Source organism: Lissotriton vulgaris, chromosome 2_1 (genome assembly GCF_964263255.1).
Source record: "Lissotriton vulgaris chromosome 2_1, aLisVul1.2, whole genome shotgun sequence".
NCBI lineage: Eukaryota > Metazoa > Chordata > Amphibia > Caudata > Salamandridae > Lissotriton > Lissotriton vulgaris.
Window position 1 is genome coordinate 1,708,356,798 of NC_141687.1, and position 22,405 is coordinate 1,708,379,202.

Here is a 22,405-nt window from a genome sequence, read left to right on the forward strand (position 1 = left end):
AGCTCAGCGGCTTGTGGGGTGACGCTCCTCTGCTCAAGTGGAGGAGCTGCCCCTGCTTCTTAGTTGTTATTCCTTTGCATAATCGATGTAACCCTTGTGATACCACTTTTCCTCAGATTTGACTTATGTGGCTGTTTCATTGCTTCACAACAAAGCGCTTCTACGCTACATTTCGGCAATGTACTGTAGTATGCTTAGTGTAAGCATGTGTTGTCACTCTATTCAATCTCTCTCTAAACTAGGGCACCATACCTCTTCTGTGGAAGAAGCCCTCGGTTTCAGAACTACTGTCCGATTTTTCGATTCTTTTTTGGAAAGATCTTAGCAAGCTCGTTTTCCCAAAACGACATTCTTTCTTCGAGGCCAATAACACCTTTCACCTCTTTGAAGACTGTTTCAGACTAGGTCACAACACGGAGTTGATTAGATATTTCCTTGTGGACTTTTGAAGACACTGCTGAGAGTGGCACAGGAAGCTCTCATCCTTTTGAAGGCCATTGACACCATCGACCGAGCACTGTTGATGGACTGATTGAGGAACACTGGCCCTGGTGATCTAGCTCTGAAATTGCTCAATTTGTTTCTGCCTAGTTGTTTCAGACCACTTTTCTCCCTTCATTAAAGTCAATAAAGTTGGCATCCGGTCAAGAGAATTGGAGTGCTCTCGAAGTTCATCGCTTTCTCCACTTCTTCTTAATATCTACAAGCTTTTTCTGGGAGTAAAATTCTACATGTACATCAATGACATGCTTCAATGTTTAATATAACCAGCACACAAGCCTCTGTCAGTTCATCCACTTGTACCCAGGATGCCCTGGTCAATATAAATTGTACATCCCTCATAGATTATAACTAACTTTTTTCACAATAAGCTTTTGCTTGCTTTGTAAATATAATGTGTTCCACTTCATATCTTTGGTGCATCTCTCTATAATTCAAATTCAGCAATTGTAATTGCTCGTATTGGTTAATGTATTATTAGTAAATATTTTGCTACTGTGAGTTAAATCTAGGATTATATCTGTCTTTTTTTCTTTATTACAGGGTTTTGGTTTACATTGTTTGCAATCACTCACTATTTTAAGTTGGCAGCAGCTGTGCACATTGTACGTCAGTATTGACTTTTTATTTTATTTTACGTACTAATGCAGAGAAATGATAGATTTACAAATATCCATGACTGGATGCTAAATGATGCTCTGTAAGATTTACTTTCAATTAATACTTAAATTCAATACCATTGCTCTGGTGGCACTTAATGAACAAGTTACTTACCTCTGTAGCACCTTATCTGTTAGAGGCTATATCTAGCCACAGATTTATTACCTTAGAATTATCCCCAGGCATCAGATTGGATCCAGAATTTTTTGTAAGCAGTACCTCTCCATGCCTGTAGGTCGTTCAGTTCCGTGTGTCGTCATCAACACCGGAAGTTACGTGTGGGGTGCCTATATAGGCGCAACCTCAGCGCGGTGACGTCCGTTTCCCTTGGCAACTTTCCACGCCAAAAGTGCAGAGCCATGACTAGTATTGACCACTGGTGTGTGAAACTAGTTCCCTGAAAGGGGACCACCCTTGAATCTAAAAATCTGTTTGAAAAGCGGTGAGGATGAGTGGGTCAGTAAGGAATCTGTGGCTAGATAGTGTCTACAAGATAAGGCGTTACTGAAGTTAAGTAACTTGTTTATCTGAAAGAAACCTCTAGCCGCAGATCTTTACCTTAGAATAGACACCCAATTAATACTTTCCCCGGATGTGAGTCTACGAAACAAATTCACTCTACAAAGTACTTCAGGACTAACGGGCCTATGTGCCCATCCCTACAGACCTGACTGTCCAGGCAGTAGTGCTTGATAAACATGTGCAGAAAAGACAACATTGTTGCCTGGCAGATGTCCTGAACCGGAATGCTAATACAGTGGTTGCAGTCTTTGCTCTGGTGGAAAGAACAAGCAAGCTCTCAGGGGGTTGCTGCTTGGCCAATGCCTAGTAGATTTTGATTCTGAGCATGATCCATCGTGAGACTGTCCCCTTCTGTACCACCTTCTTTTTCTGGGCTCCGACATACCCCACAAAGAGTTGGTCATCCACCTGAGCTCTTTTGTGCAGTAAAGGTAGAAGGACAACGCTCTTTTTGGGTCCGCTGTTGGAATCTCTCCTTTTTTTAGAGGGATGAGGCGGAGCTTAAAAGGTAGGCAGGGTGATAGAATGGCCTACATGGAACGGGATCACCACCTTTGGTAAGAAGGATGCTTGAGTCCGAAGGACCAGCTCATCTGGGTTAAATCGGTGCTTAATTTGAACAAGTGGTTGCCAGTTGGAGGGGCAGCAGCACTTATATTAGGGCACCTGCACTTATTTTTCCACATTATGTTTCCCGGGTGCAAGAGATGGTAAAGTATAGATCTGGGAGATAAAGGAAGAGAAAGACAGCAAAGCCATCACAAAGGGAGAAAAGACGAGACTGTAAGAGAAAGGGCAGGGAGTGTCTGGTAGTGGATTGAAGACTACCAGCCTCAGTATGCGTGGCACAAATGTTTAATTGCACTGGCCGCTGGTTTCTGAGAGAGCTTCAGGCACTGGCACTCTTTCTTTCACAAATTAAGCAATTATGTAACATAAGGAGGGTGCGCCAATAGCGCCTGTAACTCACCAACCTTTTTGGCAGATGTTACTGCCAGAAGAAAGTCTGTCTTCATGGTAAGTAGTCTGATTGGACAGCCAAGAAGCATCTCCAAGGGATTGCATATCACATAGGCAACAACCAGGATGAGGTCCCACTTAGGCATAATGAAGGGTACTTGGGGAAACTTGCGGAAGACCCTTAAGAAATCTATTTACCATAGGGGACTTGAAATAGAAGGCTGATCTCGCAAATGCAGGAATTTCGATATGGCAGTCAAACAACCATTCAATGTGCCCAATGCAGAGCCAAGGTGGGCCAGGATGAGAATAAACAATAATAACCTTTAGAAGGGAAGCAGATAGGGGGTCAGCCTGTTTTTCTGCATAGCATGCCACAAGCTTGCCCCCACGACAGCCGTACAGCATCTTGGCGAAGGAATACCTGGCTGCCACAATGACATTACAGACTTCGAGCAGGAGGCCAAAGGCTGTCCACTGTCACAGCTCAATCTCCATGAATGAAGGAATATTGTGGACAGGTTCGAGTGCAGGACCCTTCCCTGCTGCTACAACAAAAGATCCTCCTGAAGAGGTAGTTTGATCACAGGACCTTTGAACATGCTATATAGCTCGGGATACCAGACTCGACGTGCCCTATCTAGAGCAACAAGAAAGATTTGAACCCAGTTGCTCCTGATATTTTTGAGAACTCTGGGCAGGAGTGGTATTGGCAGAAAGCCATACAGGTGGTGTGACTTCCCCTCTATACGAAAAGAGTCTCTAAGCGAGAGCTGCCTTGGAAACTCTAACGTACAAAACTGCTGACACTGCACGTTCTCAGCGGTGGCGAACAGATCTAACCAAGACTCCCCACTCTTGAAAGAGACCTTGCACTACCCCTGGAAAGAGACACTACTTTTGATCCACTAGGTATCGACAGCTAAGTTTGTCTGCCCTGGCGTTCAGAGAGTCAGCCAGGTTTGACCACCAGGGAAATGCACCGATGTTTGTCATGTCCATAAATAAAGGACCTCTTAACAAAGAATACTCGACCTCACCCAACCTGTTCGTTGCAGTACCACATGGCGGTGGTGTTGTGCATGAACACCTGCACTAGCCTCCTCTAGATGGAGGGTAGAAAGGCTTTCAATGCAAATCAGATCGCTCGAAGCTCCAACAGGTTGATGTGGAACCAGCATACCACCGGAGGCCAGAGGCCTCTGATCGCCACCTCTCACAGATGACCCCCCCCTCCAGCCTGGGAGAGACGCACCCATCATTACAGTTAGATCCGGTTGGGGAAGGGAGAGGGGAATGCCACTGACCCAATCGCGGTTTGTCAGCCTCCACTGCAGATTTTTAGCAGTGCCCTCTGAAATCTAGATCATCTCAGAGGTTCCTCTGATGCTGTGCCCACTGAAACTTCTGGTCCCACTATAGAGCTCGCATATGCCGATGGGCATGTGCCACTTGCAGGATGCAGGAGTCAGTCTCACCGAAATCTACGATAGATGCTGAAACGTCGGTGCCACTGCCTGTATATCACAGACTGACCGCTCGGAAGGATAACCCATAAACACCACTGGGTCCAGAACAACTCAGATGAAAAGGAAAGTTTTAGACTTCCGCACGTTGATAGTGAATCCCAGTGAGTGCATGAGGTCAGTCGTAGTCTGGAGATGACTGCCTGGAATGAGCCCGCTTTCAACAGCCAGGCGCCAAGATAAGAGGAATACCGCCACCCCCGATCTCCGCAGATAAGATGCAATCACCGCCATCACCTTGGTGAACACCTGAGGGTTGCTGGCAAGGCCTAAGTCGAGTAAAGTAAGCTGAAAGTGCTTGTGGCCCACCATGAATAGCAGGTAATGTCTGTGGGCAGGCAGGACAGGGAAATGTGTGTTCTGCACGTTTAACACTACCATCCACTCTCTCAGGGCCAGGACAGGCAGGACTACAGAAGTAAAGGTTCGAAAAGGGGTGAGCCTTCAAAACTCGTGGACCTGGGTCAATACGCAAGTACAAGGAAAAAGTGGTCCGAGTTAATTAGAAGTAGTTTTACAATTATTTTGTATTAATGTATATTTGAAAACACCACAATTATAATTCACAATAAATATGCTTGGCGCATTGAGAATAAGGTATGCAGTGTTAAGAAATGATTTGTATTTATTCCACATACAAGCCTTTTTCCTTGTACTTACAGAAGTAAAGGGAAAGACAGTATAAAGTAAAACTGAATAACAGGAGGAGATATTTTCAGCCAGTGAAAGGGATGGATGAGAGAATTAAATGGGGACGAGCAAGAAAAGTAGACATTACTTACTTTCTCCTGGGCCGGATTCAGTGCTCCCTTTTCAGGGTCTGTTAATTGTACTAACGTCCGCAGCTCTTTCACCCTGAGAAAAAAATGAAAGAGCACTTAGCAAAAGAGGCTATAGGTTGCAACACATTAGTTGTTTCCAAACCACTACTACATAGAGAAGAAGTCCAAAACTACTATCATAAAGAAGGGCAATAAAGCCATAACCCAAAAAACTGTCTGTTAAGACAATTCTCAACACTGACTAAATAGGTACAACAGAAGGCAAGAGATGAATCTACTGCTTTAAATTAAGCTAAACCAGATTAATTTCAAAAGGCAATAACTTGTAATAGGAAACAAATTGAATTTGCTGTTCGGACATGAGTATTGGTACATTTAATAAACCATCAGATCAATAGGGAGAAAGAGGCTTAAGTGACAATAAAACAGATAACAAATAGGTATACATAACCATATCGCACAAGGGAAAAAAACACAAGAATCATAAATGCCTCTAGCACCACTATTTCGTGGAAAGAATGCTGCAAAAGGAAACATTGGCCTAGACAATACAGAGTGCACCACACTTAATCTAGCAGTTAGATGGTGGAAGTCTAATAAGCTGCAGCTTACGGTTGGAACATGTACTCTATATGTTTCAGGCGATGAGGCGGGGGACCCAAACTCAGTCTTTTATCAAGACTCTATAACATTCATTAGACTGTAACAAGCTGCAATACTCAATCTAGCATTCAAATCTATGGTGTGCTTCCAAGAAAAAGAAAAAAAACATTAGACGAATACAAAATACACATTCCTACTAAATATACCCTTAAACAATTTGCCTTCAAGTATGTAATGATTAACAACACAACAGGATCATGTTTTAAATGATTACCAGCATATTCAGTGTGAAGGCGCAATGGGATAAGAAAAGGACAAAATAAACAAGATCATATGAATACATGGAACAATTTTTTTGGGGAAAAAAAAGAGCATGGATGACTAAATACCATTAACAACTACAGGAAAGCATGTTAAACTGAATATGTGCACCCAAGGCTGGGAGAGTTCTCTACTAACTGTCCTATAATCCCCATTGGTCTAACCACCAGGTTAAATGAAGAGTAACTCTGCTTTCATTTGTTTCTTTTTTTTTTTAGAAACAAGAAGGAAATATGTAGTTATTGTTCAGAATTGACTATAGATTGAGGACAGTAGGGACAAAGGACAATAGACTAGGTATGTAATAAAGGAAACTTTGAAATAACAAGCGTTAATGTTTTGCAATTGGTTCAGGTAGGAGTGATGATTGATTTTACACAAAAGATGGGATCTTGATGAAGTCAAGAATAAACACCTCATCAATTGATCCTGTCCCAACCCAGGCGAGTAGCTCCAAGAAGCAGCACTCTACAGAAACAAGCAACAGCAGAGTCCGTTTGCTTTGCCATTAAAAGATTAGCCATTGGCTTTGCCAATGCTTGTCTACATCAACCTGAACAAATTCCAAAAAGGCCACTGTTGTGTGACGGTGCATGCAGACGCCTGGTGTCATATGGCTTGTACCTCTCCAGTATTACTATGCGTTTGTTGGACAACATAAACGTAAGGATTGTGCCAGACTAATTCCATGCACACCCTCAGGATATGTTGGCCTGTATCTATGCTGACCCACAGTGCATCATCTGCATCCGTAACCTTAAGGGGTAACAAGTGTACATGCAAACTTAGAACATGACAACCCTGATCCCTCCAAGGAAATAGTGGTAACATATGTACATGTTTTTGTACTTGTATAGCGCACAGCTACCCGCAGTGGGTTTCCCGGCGCCTGTACGAATACCGCAAGGGAACCCTTCCTGGCTTTCCCTGTGAAGTGTCCACTCCTGGGCACCCCCATGGTGCAGACCAGGCATCCCTTGCGTTGTGGGGGCCGTTGTGGAGACTAAGCAAGCTATTGCCCAGAGTTGCAGCGTGGGACCCATGATCAGAATAGGCACTGAGGCGAGAATATCCGGTCAGGGGAATTAATGAGCCCGAGACCCGCCAGGGCAGGAATCGAACCCTGGTCCCTGGCCAGAGCTCTGCATCGAGGTCTGCCTGCTCTAACCATTGAGTCACACTTCTCTATCTAGAACCCTTTTGTTTGGACACCTCATGCATACCCAAAGAAATACTCAGCAAGGCGGCTAAAGATTTATTGAAGCATTGTGATCTATAAAATATGTGTGCTGTAATAATCAGTAGAATGAAACAGAATAGCCCATTAAGCATTATGAGAACAGTGAAAAGGATAAACTATTTCATCACTGTACTATAACAGTAAATCTATGCTGGCATATAAGTACTATGTATATTGTACTCCTAACTAGCGCTCCCTAACGTTATCTTACCTAGGGTAAGTGATCTACCAAATCGCTGTCCGTCTTGGTGTAGAACTGGATATGCCTTGTGTTGGTAGACAGGAATCAGCTGAGCTGGAATTTCAGCATGGAGTGACCTCATAATGTCAGCTGAGGGCTCCTTTCCTCTTAAACAAGGTAACAATTCTGTATATATAATAAACAGCACCCATGTGGCCATGTCACAACCTGTCAGGCAGCAATTGTTTATTCTAGTTGGATAGCGGTGTCGCCTACCAGACAATAACAATAATAGCATTTGTGCAGTGAACAGGTGCCGTGATATTGCACCTACGAAGAAGAAATGTAAGCAATGCTGATTCAGGGAATGTTATCCTATACTAGTGTCACGCACACAAATGTATGTCAAAAGTCACTGTGTAAAAGAGAAGGCAACTTAAGAAACATAAGCATGTTAATGGTTGTGTTGCTAACTGGACCTTTCCTGACCACATGACACCCACTCCTTAGACGTGAGTCGATGAAAGCTATCCCTAGACAAATGTTAAAATATAAGGGTCAATAAGTATATAAAAAACCCTACTAACATCTAAAACTGCATCATGCTTCTTGAATAACACATAGCATAGTGAAAGGCAGTTGAGAAATCAGCAAAAAATAAAAGCTGTATTTAATTTTGCAATTAAAAGAAAGCCGAATTTTACAAAATCCCACAACTTGGAACTGCTACACTGTTTATGTGGTCCGAGAGGTAGACGAAGCATTGCTGTTCCCAGCAACCGTAGATGATGTTCCCAGAGGCATCCATCCGATCAGATCCTTCGAGCAAATATGTTCCCATCTATTCCCCTCAGCAGCCGCCAAAGGAGGAACAGCCAGTACGGGATCCGAAGAGCCGAGCCAAGATCCAGGCCACCAGGAGTAGAAGCATCCCAGGAGGGCTCATAGAATAAGTTTAGAAGCAACAGCAGAAGCAACGGCAAGGGCAAAGGACAACAGTACAAGTAGGCCGTTAACGGGCTCACCAATGGGTCAATGTCCAGAGATCGAACTAGTTGCGTTTCTAGGCATATGTTTAGGGCACACTCGAAAGCGCAGAGAAGACAGCAGAATACGGGCTGAATGAACATGTACTGTGTACTATCGAGTGCGATAGAAAGCTTTCTATCGCCCTGATAGTACACAGTACCGACATGATGTGCCGTACTCTGCACTAACGAAGAATCCGACGTGAATAGCAAAGGACATTTTGGATCTTGATATTTACCTTGGAGAAACGCGACATAGATCAGAACCCCAATGTGGGTTGGAATTATCACCACATTTCAAATTTCAATGCTTTGAAAGATATAGCCCCGATGAAGTCGCAGGATCACGCCCCTATAGCGACGAATCACCTGGGACAATGTTGAGGTTTTTGGCAAATCAAGGTAGAACTTCCCAACACTAAGTTGTTACCACCCTAGACTGTTGTGTCTGTGAGTAAGTGGGTTGGGCCTGCTGATCCTAAACCCTTCAGTATCACCTTGGAAACGTGCATGACATCTGTTCGTGTTTAACAGCCACACCAACCATCCCTCCGATTGGTCCCTGAAGAATTGTATGAACCGTTGTGAAGCATGGTGTTCAATGATTCATCTGTGTAATTTGTGAACTGTTGCCAGTTCACAAAACATGCAAATGATGGAAAGTTAGGTATATTTAAATATTTTTTTATCGAAGTCAGGCCAAGACATGACGTCTGCTGCACAGTTTTGTTCAAGAAAACCACATGATGTGGGACCTGACATACTCAAAACAATGTCTTGTTCCCCTGAACCTGCCAATCTTTAGTTCCCCAGATAGGTTTTAAATCAAAAGTGCCTCTTCAGAAGTCAATCCTTGTGTGGATAACTGGAAAAGATAAGATTCAGAATATTTAAGCTTTGTATCCGTGAGCATATTTTTCTTTGCTGGCGATGGTTATAGGCCTATAATAATAGGACACTGAATCAGCTGTATTGTGACCAGAGAAATATGTAAACTTCTGTGCGAACTTTTGTGAGCTACCCCGTGGTGAAACCGGTCCTAGGATGCTTGTGTCTAGGAAGGACCTGGGCTGGCTGGACTGTTCCGATGGGGAGCAGGGTCAAGGCTGATTTGCATATGGATGGGTCCAAACTAGGGTGGCGCGGTGAGAAAAAAACAATGAATTTAGCCCCAAATCTCTGTACTTGGGGTGAGTGTTTAACATTGTTCCACATTCCATCCATCAATTGTTATTTTTGCATAAGTCACCCCAAGTGGGGCGGGATACACAGACAAGGGGCCCGTGCTCGCCATGCCACTGGATGACACCATCTTGTCCGATGAGGGACAATACCCCGAAACCGGTCCCAGGATGCTTGTTTCCAGTCCAGGGAGAACATGACCTGGCAGTTCGGGCTGGACTGTTCCCATGGGGAGCAGGGTCAAGGCTGATTTGCATACGGCTGGGTCCAAATGGGGTTGCTTGGTGAAAAAAAAAACTATGGATGTAGGCCCGGATCTCTGTCCTGGGGGTAAGTATTTCATATTGTCCCACATTCCACCCATCAATTGTTCTTTTTGCCAGGGTGGTGTAGGGCAGTGTTCCCACTGTGTGTACTTAAATACTGCACATGAAGAACTTGCTTTATGCAAGAAGTGACCATAATGTTAAAAACAGAACATTTTATCAATTAGTCATACTATCCAAAAGCAGGAAAAAAACTGTCACAAAACCATTCCAAAGGATGAGGAAAAGTAACTAAATTGTAATCCACAGGTATAGCGATGGAGGAACAAATTATGTCTTATTAAGCCAAAAGAAGATCACAAGCAATCTACCTCGCAGAGGTGGAAGTGAAGGTGGGTCAAACGAATCCGAAGAAAAGTCATCAAAGTCGACAAAGTAGTTGGAGGTTGTTTGACCTAATTTTGGCATCTCTGAATGCTGTGTGAAACTTGGAGTTGACTCGAATTGTGGTACACTGGCGTAGACATCATCCGTGTCCGGTTTTCATATAGAAATATGTGTTTCCGTACAAGTTGTTTGTATAGTAGTTGTTGATGTAGCAGGTAGAAGAGATACTTCATTACTGACTATCCCCAGCCGGGCAGTGGAAGCTTCTTCTCTGATCAAAGTTTCCAATGGGACCTCCTGTATAATAGTGAAAGGAGACCGGTAACTACTCAGAATCCCAAATGGCCTACTGGGTAAAACCGACTACATAATGCAGTTTGATGAGATCTATTAACACAAATCTCTTGTTTTTGCAACCAGCAAAAGGCAGAAAAGGACAGTTATTTTATCTTCAAGAGCCAGAACAGGTACAGGCGCTCTGTACGATGGCCCAAATTCTTTCTTTTCCACTATTTTCTCCCGGACCAGTTCACCAATCTTGGGGATCCAACCAGGGGTTGCTGGTGCTTCCCTCACTTCTCAAGTGACAGGGCATTTTACTTGGACATTGCTCTGTGTGTCCCAGAAGCTGTTCAGTTCCTGTAAAACAGCCAAATGTTCATTGATGTCAAAAAGTGTTTTTGCCGCCACTGTGCTGAGACTGTAGAGGCCAGGTACCCACATCTTAACCTCAAACAGGATCTCATAGGAAGTCCAACCACCCAGGGATTTTCTAGGCAGATTTATTAGTGCTCTCTGGACCCTATATAGGTGATGGACCAAACTGTGACTTGAGCCGAATACCTTGCTGTTAAAGACCGCTTTATGTCTAGGTTCTTACTGTCCCCTACCAAATTTCCCTCAGAGTGGTAGGTGGAGGAGTACAGCACGGTCACACCAAATTTTCCCATGGTGTCTTTGTTAGCCTAAGAGGTAAAGGCCGGCCCCCGGTCTGAATGGAATGTGCCAACTGAGTAAGTACCGATGAAGACTTGTAGATCTTTAATAACAGTTTGGGCATCAGCAGATCACTGTGGCCAAACCCATAAGAATGTAGAGCAGAAATCCACTGCAACCAAGATGTATTTATGAGCCCCATCTGATTGTACGGGCTGCAGTAATTTAGATAGACACAAGTGAGTGACTTGTTTGACATCAATAGGGTTGTCTGTGGTAGGCGTGCAATGGTGGAACCTTCCATCTGCTGACCGATGTAGCATTTAAGGACAGTCTCTAGTTTGTTTATATAGACCTGGCAATCAATAGTGTTTCTGCAATAGTGAAATAGTAGCCGCCACCCCTGTATGTGCAGATGCTAGACCCTCATGTGCTTCTAGGATTAAACCAAACCTGCGATCTAAATTTGGTATTAGGCTGTCTTTATTTTGTGCGTAATGGTGTTTCTGTTGGAGAAAGATCCTGTAGCCTTTCTCCATTAATTGTTTAACTCTTTATACAGTGGTCTCAAATGTAAGGTAAAAAACGGTACCAGAGGAATGCACAATTACATCATTCCATTTGGACTGGTGAACTGTAACTGTTACTGAATTTGACTGGCTTGATGGTGTGGGCAATTCAAAACTTGGTTTTAATGGGTACACTTTCCCTTCTTCTGCGTGCAATACTGCTCTAAAAAACTGTTATTAGTTAGAGGGGACACAGTGATGGCTTTTCTTGGATGATGGAAAGATCTAGCTTTTTGAAGAGCTGGAGACAGGCCTTAGTAGATGCAGTGGTAAAGGGATGGGAAGTAGGAAGTTACCAAAGAGTCATTCAAGCATTGGAATATTTGTTAACTGTGTCACCTAAGCAGCCACTCTCACATGCACTTCGCGAAGATTATTTGAACGGATTTCAGTCTGAGTGGTAACCCATTTAACTGGTAGTAACAACTAAGCCCTTCAAAACCGAGGTATTTTAAATGTTTGAGGTGAAGGGTGAAGAAAGGTCTTGCAGATTCACAGTTGTCATAAATTCTCATAGGATATTCTACAGAAACACCATACAGAACTTTTGCTTTTTGAAGCACACATTTAACTGACAAAGATCCAAAATTGGTCTCTATTTACTGACTTCTTTTAAATAAGCAAAAATAAGAATATTGAATGCGCTGGGATTTGTAAACTGTTTGGTAGCTTCTTTTTGCATTATGATGAGAATTTCGGCTTGCCGAAGATGCAAATGTTGGTGCGTTGCTTTGCACAGTGGTGTGTTGCAATTGCTCATAGGTGGAACGAAGTCACTGGATGCTGACACTAGAGTGCGCAATTGCATCATTCCTCCCTGCAGTCGTGTAGAGCAGAGAGCGGGGCTGAGAACGGAGCTGAGAACGGAGAGCGGGGGACGCCAGGCCGCGGGGATCATTCCGCAGGGGCCACAGGAGCTGCGGCAAACAAGATCAGGCAAACAGGCAGGCAACCAAACCAGGATTGTGTTTGCGGTGGCAAAATTCCGAACAGCGATGTGGCATACCCGCACTCGTTATATAAAGTCAGTCACTGATTCGTGATTAATGAAATGTACTGTCGACTTTTAATCACAATGCACTGCAATTCCTTTAAAATGTTTACTGTATGGTTTTATAATCTTTGTTTTATTTGCTATCGATTGTTAGTTGATTTTAAATTGTATGTATATCTTTTATGATCTAAGTAGATCGAAATAAAGATTGAAATGACTGAATTATAAGATATGGTTAATTTTTGTAAAGGTTTTAATTGACTGTACAATAAACACATCACATTACATTAGTGGCATTTGCACAGGTGGATGGTTCCTGCAGGAAGACTGCAGTTTCAGCAGCTCCCTGCAGGAGACTCGCAGTACTGGTGGGCTACCAAAAGAGTTGGCATGGTGGCATTGGGAGTCCACACTTACCAGCAGCCCGATGGGGAGAATCCTCTTCTGCTTCTGAGGTCGTGGCAGAAACCCCTTAAGTCAGCTCCTTGCCTGCTCAATCTTGAAGTTCAGCTTCTCTGGAAGGCGGAGGCCAGTCAGCAGTTGCATCGCCTTCCTGGGCAAGGAGGGCTATCACTTGCCTGAAAGCCTGCAGAAGCAATATACGTTTTTTAAAGACTTAGAATCCAGTCCATGCTTTCAAAGTTCTGCCCCATCATTCCAAAATGGAGCATCGCAGTTTTCAGAATCCGTTTTTCCCTATCTATTACGACCAGGCCTTGAGATTTGCGGTGTCATTTTTTCCTTCTGTTAGTACAATATTTAAGGACAGGCTTCCCTACCTTTTACTGCACTGCAGAACAGCCACAGTATTTTTTGGCAGGCTCTACGCTCCTTCAGTCTTGTATTTTGTCCCTCATTTTTACCTTGGAGAACTGGATCAATCTTTATTCAGTTTCCATTGACAACTTTCTTCTTCGTTGGCTCTCAGGATCCCCAGTTTCCAGCTTCCAACTTTCTGGAGGTTTTTGCACCACTGGCTTTTTCTCCAGATTTAAATCCTTCATTTGGACACCTGTCTGCCACACATTCATACTGTGGGAACACACGGTGGTTTCTAGATGTTATTATCCTTAACGCAGATAGAGCAAATCCTGGAATTAGAACCCAAGCCTGCGTCCCACCCTGAAATGCAGCTGGAGGAGGTCTTTGAATGAACTCTAATGTATTACCATATTTTACTGAGTCGAAGACCCAACAGTGGGTACTGCTTCTCACTCTTTCAGGCAAGATTAAATTCTCCTCCTCCCAAACTGTCCACCTTAATTGTTCACGGGGATATTGTGGCTGGTGCCCGGACAGCCAGATACATGACTCTATTGGGTCTGGATTCGGGTAGCCCAAACAAGGGGGGCAGTTGGATGTTGTGCCGCTTTAGAATAGTTAGGAATTCAAGCGCACTGTATGGTGTGTATTAAAAAAAACGGTCGACATGTTTCAGCCTTGTTGCCTTTATAGGTCGGTGGGCTTTCTTCAGGACCAGTGCAAAAAGGGAAAAGAAAAAGTGAGAAGAGCCAGCGATAGCACAAGCTACGCGGGAGGAGTCACGCCACAGTTGGGCACCTTCTCCTAGCCCCTGACCAGAAGAAGTGTGCTCACGCATTTCACCAGGTACAATGCGACCGTGGACTGACTGAAAACAGGTCATATTTTCACTTATTTTCATTTCCCTGCCACCTCACTATTACTACTGTTTTAACCAAGGGTAAATCCTCCAGGCGGAGGGTGCATAAATACTGACCCAAGGATTATGCACACACGTGTATAAAAGAGCGGGGAGACAACATATACCGTTACGAACACTCATAATACACGTGAATGAGGGTCTTTTAATTTGTGAGACACCACATACCTACCTGCATACCCTGGTTATGCAGGACAAGTGATCCTTCCCCCATGATTTATTGGAAATGTATAACAGTCAATGAGAATCTGCTTTTCATGTCAGCAGTGTCTAAAATGTAGGGCGGAAGAGCAGGAAGATGCAACTATACTAAATGTACTCTTATGCAGTGGCAAGCTGCACTAAAATAAGCGCAGTGTGCTGTCCTATTAGGGTGGCTAAAATACCATCATCACTTTGCATGCGCAGATACTTTGCATGTGTGAATACTTTAAACTACTGTGGGGGGACGAGGGAATCCAATCTATATGAAAATATAGAGGGAGCTTAGAACAAGGCTCCATACGTGTTGGTCGTGCTATAAAAACACACTGACCGGACCACTAACACAAGGTGAGCAATTTGTTTGGAGGCAAAAGAACCCAGTACTACAGATGGTCCAGTGGGTACGTTTTAGCCATAGAAGAGATTTGACTTTTGATCCGAGCATTATCATTTTACCATAATATGCTGGATATAAACACTATCCTATAAATTAAAGTGAGGCCCACAACACAGTAACTGTTCCCTGAGTAGTGTGGTCCCTTGGCCTTGGCCTCTGAATCAGTACCACACGATTAGTGTTCTAGTGGGATAGTTGGAAACTCTGGAGGCATGATTTTTAATTTCAGCCTCTCTTTTTGGCCGAATTCTGTGATCTTGGGCCATCATGTTTTAACTTAATCTCCTGATCTCATATTTTACTAAACTTGAGAGTCTACAATTAATCTAAAAGCTCCTACTAAGGGCGTGCTTACAAAACAGACACTGGACTGGATATTACCAGGATGTTGGGGGACACACATCACCTAGTTCCAAGTTCTATTTATGAAGGTAAAGTCATATTGTTTCCAGAAGGTAGTACTGCGTTTTAGGCGCAGGTCTCCCAACTTTACCAAAATGTGCGATCTTGGGCAAATCATACTCTTTGCCCTAAACTGACGTGTGAGCAGTTTGGATAAGGCTAAATGAAACAAATTATACACAAAATGCATACTCCAAGAAAAGGCCCAATCATGATTTTCATGCACAGATTAAGAGTGGTTTAACTGTAAATGTCCACTTTCAGAATTAGAACCTCTGAAAGTGAATGTGCTCCTGAAATGAATTGTGCAGGACCCCGCCGGTGCTGCAGCTTCGCCTATCCGGTCACACGGTAAACACATTCTTATTCATTCTTATTGCAGACAGGAGTCGCTGAACAGCTCACATAGGGCTGAACAGGTTATTTGTGGTGCCCTGTTTTGATCAGCTTTTGTTTTGCTTGTCCTGGGAGTGAAAAAAGGTGGGACATTTGGAGTCCTTAAACTGTTCACTGTGGGCAATGGCACTAACTACCCAAATACGGAACAACCTGCCAAAAATGGGACAGTTTCCCCCCCACCACCCTTGCATCGTATTGATATTTATATAGCGCTTTATTACCCCTTGTGGGGCACAGAGTGCTATTGACATTTGCGGTGAAAGAGATCCAGAGTGCCGGTCTTCGTCCTCAAAGATTCATTGCTCGTATAAGCAATATAGAACCGCATCCAGAAAGAAATGCCCGAAGGAATGCTCGCTTTCTTTCACAAAATTCACCTAAACCTATAGCTAGCTAAGAAATCCTACTGCACACAATAACAGCTATTTACTCTGTTTTCAAACCCCTTCCGACAAACTGCGATACAGGTAGAAGAAACGCCCACACAATGACCATGAATTACATCTCAAGGCTATTCCTGTGGGCATATTTTATCCATAGGAAACTCTAGTTTGAATAAAATTAATGCATTACATCCCTAGCCATGAAACTGGATCAAGGTACCAGCCTCGGGAGTGTCGGCATGTTTGTAGCTAAGGAAATTGCAGTAGTAGAGCAATCTAATAAAAGTCCTCTGGGTCTCCTCTAATCTTACCTGGAGCTGCTGTTGGGTCCACAATGAGATGGAAGTTGCACAACATCCTACCCTTCCTTGTGCGAATATTTTCTTTGAAGTACCACAATTCGGTCTTGGCTATCACATCCAAAAATAATCCTTTGAGGCGTTTGAGATTGCTCCGGAACCCAATGGTTGCACTTAAATAATCTTGACAGCTCATCTCGTCTCATTGAGTCACCTCCTAGGAAATGCCTCTTCAACAACAAGCATCAACAAAGCCAATAGGTCACACCTGCACAAGGTATTGGCTACATTTTTTAGGCATGTTGTTCAGCAGCAGGGCATAGCCAAAAGTTTCCATTTAAAAAAAGGTAATATGAGGTCAGAGCTGCTTGCGTTTGAGAACTTTTTTTAGGTCTCGTCTTGGAGACCTGCTGTATTCAGTATATGTGCTTTAAGCTCCACCAATGTTCGGCCTAAGTATTTTACTGGCTTCTTTCAGTGTCTTTTGGAATAGTTTATATTTCATTGTCTATTTGTTTATTAGGCCCTCCTTGCCCCTCTTTTAGTACCTCCTTCGCATCTGTTGTAATCTACCATAAGGACAGCCCGTCTTACATGTGTTACTCAATTGGTTTTATTTACAGTTGGTGAGCACTATTTTCTTAAATCTGTTGCAGACAACTCCAAGCCAGGCACATACATTGTATAGCTACAGTTTTTTAAGTAGCGAGTTGTGTCGTACGCTTCAAGTTTAATAATGGCAGCTGCACGCCTTTTTTGCGCTGCTCCCCCAACTATATTTTTATCAATATTAAACAAAACATTTAGCAGTGCAGCACGCCACGCTTCATCTTCCTCAATGGCAGCTGCAAATCCACGAAGCAAGTAAAGGATGCAGTACCACAGACAGTTACTAGGTGTCCCTATGGAGTTGTAAAGGAACCTCTATTAGCCACATAATGTACTGCACCCTTAAAGTATTTATAAAGAGAAAGATTGCAGCTGAGCATACATTTCCATTTGCTTGCATTGGAAGATGGAGTTTTAAAAATGCACCATTGTTGTTTATTTATCTTTATTTCACAAACAAGGCTTTTGTACAGCACATGTCCAACTAATCAGTGTTAAGTGTTCACAAAATGCATGTGTTTTCCGAATGCACCATTGGTGTTTAGAGGATCTGAACCAGTCATACACCTTTGTACTGAAGAGTAACTCTGTGTGCAGGTAACAGTTGATGACATGTGTTGCTTATGTTCCACACAAGATTTGTGGTGCTGCAGAAAAGGTTTCCAGCAAAGCAAACATTCAACGTACTACAAGCTAAATATTGTAAGCATCCTCGAGTTGATAGATTCGTCTCAGCATGATAGTTTCTACTTAACATAGAAGGCTGTGTGCACCAGGTGCTAACCTATGTACAAGTGCTTGTTTTGCTTCAGAAGACTGACTATCTGTAAACTTTTCAACACAGTATGAAGAATGCAAGCACTAAGATCTTTAGCACCTGCAGACCTTGGCTATTTTCAATGAATCGTTGCTCTTTAGACACGTTTTGTATAGAGTGTACACTGTTCTTAGTGCACAATTTTTAATACTCTAGGGTCTATTTATCATGATATGATAAATGATATGATAAAAGAATTTATTTAGCGCACGTACACCAACGGCTTCTTGGCGCTTTGGACAAACAGAGGAAAGAACTGCCAGTTGACAACCTAAACAGAACGATGACTAATCGAAGGCTGGAGAAAATAACCAAGTTTTCAGCGCCTTCCTAAAGGTGAGATAGGAAGGAATAAGACGGAGAGTTCCAAAAGAGGGGAGCTTGGGAAGCAAACCTCAATCCACCCAATCTTTTCCGTTTGAACGGGCATGACAGCAGCAGATTGGAGCTCGAGGAGCGAAGGGCTCGAGAAGGGATATATCGATGAAGACGAGAGGAGATAAATCCCGGGCCTTGTTGAGCATTGTTGATGAGTCAGGCTGCCCACCTTAAAGAGGCAGCGCTGGATCACAGGGAGCCAGTGCAAGCTCTTCAGGAGGGGCTTCGCCGAGCTTGTCCTAGGCTGGCGAAAGACCAGCCTAGCCGCTTGGTTCTGGATCAGCTGAAGCTGCTGGTGGGATTGATAGAGGGGGATCCCAGCATACAGCGCATTCCCATAGTCAATACGGGAAATAACCAGCCCAAGCATAGTCTTAACCAAGGCCTCATGAGTGAGGAACCTGCTGATCTTCCTAATGCGGCGAAGATGGTAGAAGTAAGCCGAAAGCACCAATTTAATTTGGGGTTTCATAGTCAGGTCCTCGCTGATGGTGACTCCAAGGCTCTTGACCGAACTCACTGGGCATGGGGCACTGCCCAGCAAGTGCGGCCAGAAGCTGAAACTCAGGGGTTAGCCGGGGGCCCAGTCAGTACAAGCTCAGTCTTTCCTGGGTTCAGCTTAAGTTGGTTTGCGTTCATCCAATTGCTGATGAAAGACATGGTAGATTGGAAATTTTTGATAGCGGTAGGGGAGGAATCAATATCAAAAATGAGATGGAGGTCATCTGCATAGTTGAGGACGACCCCTGGTTGCTCCCGAAGCTTAGAGATGAGAGGGGAAATGTAAAGGTTAAATAATAACGGGGAGAGAGAGGAGCCCTGCGGGACCCCACAGGTCAGGTTTATGGCTTCGGATGTAAAACGACCAAGGCGAACGCCTTGCTCACGATCCTGTAGAAAGGAGGTGAGCCACCTCAGCAAGGTGCCCCTGATGCCGGCGCTCTCGACCCGCTGAAGAAGGATGGTATGGTCAACGGTGTCAAAAGCTGCCGACAAGTCAAGGAGCACCAGGGCTTGGGAGATGTTGTTGTCCGCCCGCTTTCTCAGTTCGTCATGAACTGCCACCATCACGGCTTCTGTGGAGTGCCGTGGTCTAAAACCGGCTGATGTTGATCTAGAAACTGGGAATTTTCTACAAAGGAGCCAAGGCAGCTGGTTACATAGGCCTCAAGAAGTTTACCCAGGAAAGAGAGCAAAGATGTTGGACGGAAATTGCTCAAGACCAGAGGGTCTGCCCCGGGTTTCTTAAGGATAGGTGAGACAACAGCAGATTTAAATGCATTGGGAACGGTCCCCTATGCAAGGGAGTTGTTCAGTAGAGAAAGGGGTGCCTCTGGAAGACTAAGAAAGATCTCGTGGGCAATGTGGGCAAGACAGCAATCGGCGGGGGAACCAGAGCGAACCTTCCTGAGAAGGGATATAAACATTTCCCGTGTGATTGGGGGAAAGTTCAGAAATGAGGCAGGGTTGTCGAAAATGAGGCAGGGTTGTCGAGAGTACTGCCTGTATAGAAGCCTGCATCGGGTACAGAAATACTTGCCTTAATTAAGGCAATTCTCTCAACAAAGTAGTTGTTAAGGGAGTCACAGAGAGACTGTGAGAAAGAGGGGGTCATAGTAATCCGGTCAGGTTTGGCCAACTCGTCAACAATGGTGAATATCTCCCTGGACTTATTAGTGGAGTTCAGAATCTTTTCAGAAAAGTATTTGGTTTTGGCCTCAAGAATGGCCAGCTTATATTCTTTCAGCGCTGCAAGGAATATAAGCTTTCTGAGCGGACAGTTCTCCGCTCTCCACATACGCTCAGTTTGCATGATATGATAGCTTCACTGTCTGCAAACAGTGTGGTACAGAGTAAACTCTCTACATAGACTAAACAGTGTTAACAGTACCCACTTTTCTAATTATATCCACTTAATTTCTCAGTGTAGGTTCAGTGAATGTCAGGGGTTTGATACAGTTAAAGACTGCCCGTAGTAGGGCATTCGTTCTTTAACAAGGCTTCAGTATCCGGAGGAACTTGGTTTTCCCTGAACAGCTGTATACAGACTGAACACCGTGTGCAGGATAGGTTACACTTTTATCTGTGGTTCATACTCAACATGAACTCGGCTACCCATGAAGTGTATGGTACAGGGTCAATGTAACTGTTAAGAAACCTGCACATTAAAAAGATTAGAATTTAGGTTTATTCAATTACAGGAACACCAACAGCACAGCTCCCTGGGCATGTCTTGTTCCTCCTCCTGCTCAACTGCTCGGTTTGTTCTGTAGAATCCAGAACTTCAGGCACAGCAGTTGAACTAACAAAAATACGCAATGGAGCTGCATCTAGTGAGGATTCGAATTATGTTGATAAGGTTATGCATTGCAATATCAAAGATCCGGATTTCAAAGATATGTTCATGTTGAACATCTAGGATACTGTTATAGAAGTCAAAAAGAAACCAATTTGTTCCATGTCTATTGGGGGTGTTGAAGTGGACATGTATGCAGATTCAGGATGTCCTTTTACAATTATTGAAGAAGATGTGTGGAATTATGCAATTGTACCTAAAGTCTACAAGATGCTTTGTGAACCGGATATTAATCCGGAGGGGTACTCAGGGGACAGAATAGATTTGGTAGGTTATAGAAAATTGATTTTTAAGTTAAAAACAGAGAATCGTCTGGAAAACTCTCTGTTGCAAAAAAAGGACCCTCTGTGTTAGGTTGGAGGTATCAAGGAGGTCTGCATATCATTTTAAATCCTAATAGTCCAGATCATGTGATGATTGTGGATGATAGTGCCATTTTGAGTGACAGTATCCTTAAAAAATTCCTCAGATTTTCAGTGGTAATATTGGCAAACTCAAAGGGTTTGAACACTGGATTGTGCTAAAAAAGCATGCATGCGCTAAAGTACATAAGACAAGGAATATTCCTATATTGTGAGGGAAGAGGTGGAGAAGGAATTACACAAATTAGTTAAGGCTGATATTATAGAACTTATAGTCATCCAAATGGATTTCTCCAGTTGTAGTCACAAGATGCAGCAATGGCAAGATTAGACTTTGCATTGATTTATGCCATGTAAATAATAATATTGTCATTGACAAAATTTCCCCCAAGTGCTGCTGGCGACCAAGTGGAAAGTGTCTGGGTGGATCGGAGATGTGAAGAACCTGAAAGCAGACGGGACAGAGTCTGGATCACTTGCCAGTGACCAAGAAGGCGATGAGAGGATGCCAACCGATGTTGGGTGCTTTCAGGTGAAGCTTGACTCTTCAGCCATGAGGAGCAGGAGGCGTTCAGGACAACCAGGAGCTGGATTCGAGCTCTCCCACAAAGGATGTTGTGTGCTGCGGTGTCGGTTTCCGGATTGGACCCAACAAGCCTTGGCAACAGCAACCCACTCAGAAAGCAGAGATTGGCTTCGGTGTAGACCAGCAAGGTCTTAGGGACTCACCCTTTGGAGGGGAGTCAGGGCACGTCTGGAGCAACCAGGGAAGCCCAAGGAAAAGAAGAGTTACCTTCTTGGGGACCCACCAGTCGACGGACAGGGATTTCGAAGGGGCCTCGAGCGGAAATGCTAGAAGCGGGCTCACGGAACACTTGTGGAGTGCAGGCCCACAATCTTCGGTGCAGATGGTGCTCGGGGCTTGGACTACAAGTACCCCAATGCACAAGCCCGGGAAGTGAATGCACTAGGAAATGTGTATGGTGTCCAGGAGTTCCGGTCCACATCATTCTTGAGGGCTGCGGGTCTCAGCTTTGCGTGGATCTCGTGTCGGCCTCTGAGAAGTCTGGAAGTCTGTGTCCTGGGTCGCAAATACTTTGGGGTCCGGCGGGAGCTTCGAAAATGCAGACCGGCAAAATGCTTCTTTGGTGCTTGTTTGAACAGGGGAGTCACTCCTTGACCCCAAGGGAGATTCTTCCGTCTTCTAGTCGATGTAGAAAGTCGAAGTTCCAGGATATATGTTGCAGAGTTTCGTCCAGGTGTAATCTGAAGTCCTAAGGACTGAGGTTCCATACTTATACTAAGAAAGGGGGTTGGAAATACTCTCACATAGGGTAGGGTCTGGGAAGAGGGGTGGTCACACCCATTCCCTTTGTCGAGTTTCGCGCCAGAGCAGGGGCTGAGTGCCCCTGCAACCGGTTTCAACTGGGATATGCACAGGGACACCAAGTGTGTCCCCA

General features: G+C 44.0%; 1 protein-coding gene across 2 annotated transcripts in view; it reads right to left on the bottom strand.

Moving 5' to 3' along the window:
• Window positions 1-22,405, bottom strand: part of TSSC4 (tumor suppressing subtransferable candidate 4) — a 71,612-nt gene that overhangs the window by 18,532 nt on the left and 30,675 nt on the right. Inside the window, exons 3-4 of one of the 2 annotated variants that reach the window (XM_086957705.1) lie at window positions 13,076-13,244; window positions 4,952-5,024 (exon numbers count right to left, since the gene is read on the bottom strand). The gene's annotated coding sequence lies outside the window, so the exon portion shown is untranslated. The remainder of the gene's footprint in view (window positions 1-4,951; window positions 5,025-13,075; window positions 13,245-22,405) is intronic. The other variant, XM_086957703.1, reaches the window with a different exon arrangement.